General features: G+C 77.0%; 2 non-coding genes across 2 annotated transcripts in view; both read right to left on the reverse strand.

Annotated features, from left to right (window-relative positions):
- The window catches only part of LOC140692416 (28S ribosomal RNA), a 5,190-nt gene extending 4,888 nt beyond the window's left edge, over positions 1-302 (reverse strand). The window contains exon 1 of the ribosomal RNA XR_012067987.1: positions 1-302. This exon is cut by the window's left edge and continues 4,888 nt beyond it. This is a non-coding gene — a ribosomal RNA (28S ribosomal RNA).
- A 1,286-nt stretch (positions 303-1,588) lies between these two features.
- Positions 1,589-1,741, reverse strand: LOC140692453 (5.8S ribosomal RNA). Its single transcript, XR_012068024.1, has one exon. It is a non-coding gene; the product is annotated as a 5.8S ribosomal RNA (ribosomal RNA).
- Between the last annotated feature and the right edge of the window lie 759 nt (positions 1,742-2,500).

The following is a 2,500-nucleotide window of genomic DNA, read 5'->3' on the forward strand; positions in this document are numbered from 1 at the left end:
GGGCTGCATTCCCAAGCAACCCGACTCCGGGAAGCCCCGGGCCCGGCGCGCCGGGGGCCGCTACCGGCCTCACACCGTCCACGGGCTGGGCCTCGATCAGAAGGACTTGGGCCCCCCACGAGCGGCGCCGGGGAGTGGGGCTTCCGTACGCCACATGTCCCGCGCCCCACCGCGGGGCGGGGATTCGGCGCTGGGCTCTTCCCTGTTCACTCGCCGTTACTGAGGGAATCCTGGTTAGTTTCTTTTCCTCCGCTGACTAATATGCTTAAATTCAGCGGGTCGCCACGTCTGATCTGAGGTCGCGGCTCGGAGGGGGGGGCGGAGGGCGGACGACGGCCGGCCGGCCGGCCCGCCCGACAGGACGGACGGACGCCACACCGACCGACCGCCCGCCCGCCCGCCCGCGGAGGACGGTGCCCGCGAAGCGGGAGAGGGCGGAGGGAAGAGGGCTACGCGCGAGGCGCCGAACCGCGGTCGACCGCCCGGTCCCCCTCCCTCCCTCCCTCCCCCTCAACCGACCCCACCCGCCCACGGACGCCCAAACACGGGGTTCGGGCGGGCGGGCGGGCGGGCGGCCGGCCGGAAGGAAGAAGGGAGGCGGACGGGACGGGACGGGAGCACGAGCCGGCGACGTGGCACGGGACGGGCGGGCGGCGGCGAGAGGGGAAGGCGCGCGCGACGCCGGGCCCAGGCCGGAGGCATCGTCGTGCCGGGGAGGAGGGGAGAGGGGGCGGCGGCGGCGGCGGCGGCGGCCGTCGGTCGGGAGGCGGGCGGGTCGGGAGGAACCCGGCGGCCGCCCCGCGGCGACCGTCGGGGCCCCTTCCCCCACCACGCGACGCCAACCGCCCCGGCGCGAGCCGCCCCGCTCCGCTCCGCTCCCACCCGTCCTCCGCACGGCCACGAGACGTCCCCGACGGGCGACGGACGCCCGGCGGCGCCCCCCCACCCCGAGGGCCCAGGGGCACGAAGCGCGGCCGCGGCCGCAGCCCGGGGGAAAGCGCGCAGCGGCGAGCGACGCCGCGGCGTCCCGCGGGTCGCCGCCGGGGCACGCATCCCCGGGGCGCGGCCGCGCGCGCGCCTCGGCCACGGCGAGAGCCGCCCGTCCCGACGGGGCGAGGCGGGGGCCGCGGGGGCGCGCGGCAGGGGGGTGGGGGGCGGCGCGGCCCGGAGGCCCAAACCGCCCCCACCCACACCCCGGCACCACCGCGACACACCCGGGGACGCGCCCCAGAGACCGCTTGCGGCGCGAGGGGGGCTCCCGGTGGGACCGCGGCGGCCACGGCCACGGCCATGGCCACGGCCACGCGCGAGCTCCCCCCCCCATCTTTTTTCTCCCTTCCCTTTCGCGGGCGGCACCTCCCGGGCCTCGACGCCGCCTGCCGCCGCCTGCCGGCCGCCCGCCGCCGCCCGCACCCTCCCGGGCGCGGGGGCGGGGTCGGCCGCAGGAGGGACAGACGGCGCGAGGGCAGAGGCACCGTGTCTGCACTTAGGGGGACGGAGGGCACCGCGGCCATGCGAGGAAACCCCCAGCCGCGCGACCCCCCCCCCACGGGCACACACCCGGGGGGGGGCGCGATTGATCGTCAAGCGACGCTCAGACAGGCGTAGCCCCGGGAGGAACCCGGGGCCGCAAGTGCGTTCGAAGTGTCGATGATCAATGTGTCCTGCAATTCACATTAATTCTCGCAGCTAGCTGCGTTCTTCATCGACGCACGAGCCGAGTGATCCACCGCTAAGAGTCGTACGAGAATTCTGTTCTGCCTTTGGTTCTGTGGCACGGCACGTCTCCCGCCCACCACACCCCGGGAGGGTGAGGTGGGGGGTCGCCTCGGGCCGGCCGAGTCAGAGAGAAATCAGACCGGAGGGTCGGGAAGGTTTCACAACGGGGCGCAGCCGGCACCGACACGGCGCGTGCCGGCTCGGACACCCCACAGGCGCCCGGGGGTTCCCGCCTCCCGCAGGGACGCGGGGGGCGCACCAACCACGCGGCCACCGACCGTCCCGACGGGCCGCCGGGCGGGCGAGGCCCCACCCGACGGCCGCGGCGGCGGCGGCGGCAGCGAGCGACGTGGTGCGGCGCCTCGGCCCAGGGGAGGCGGAGCCTGGGGGACGACGAGGGACGGACCTCCCGAGTCCCCACGGGCCCGACCGCCCCGACCCCAAGGCGGACGGGCGACTCCCCCCTAAGGGTCTTTAAACCTCCGCGCCGGGACGCGCTAGGTACCTGGAGAGGGCGAGGCGGGCGAGGGAGGCGTGGACGGCACGGACCCCCCCCACCCGGAGCCCCAAACGTCGGCCACCGCCCCGACGCCGACCGCCACACTCCAGCCACGGCCGGCGGTCCTCGCCGCCGCGGGCCCTCGACACGGGGCCACACCGTGCACCGGCCGGCCACCGCCCCCCGCCACCACCGAGTCCCACCGCCAACGCCAACGCCAACGCGTGCCGACGGCAACCTAACCCCACTCCCCACGAGGCCGGGCAGAGAGGGCCCTCCCCC

Source organism: Vicugna pacos, unplaced genomic scaffold (assembly GCF_048564905.1).
Source record: "Vicugna pacos unplaced genomic scaffold, VicPac4 scaffold_5, whole genome shotgun sequence".
Taxonomy (NCBI): domain Eukaryota; kingdom Metazoa; phylum Chordata; class Mammalia; order Artiodactyla; family Camelidae; genus Vicugna; species Vicugna pacos.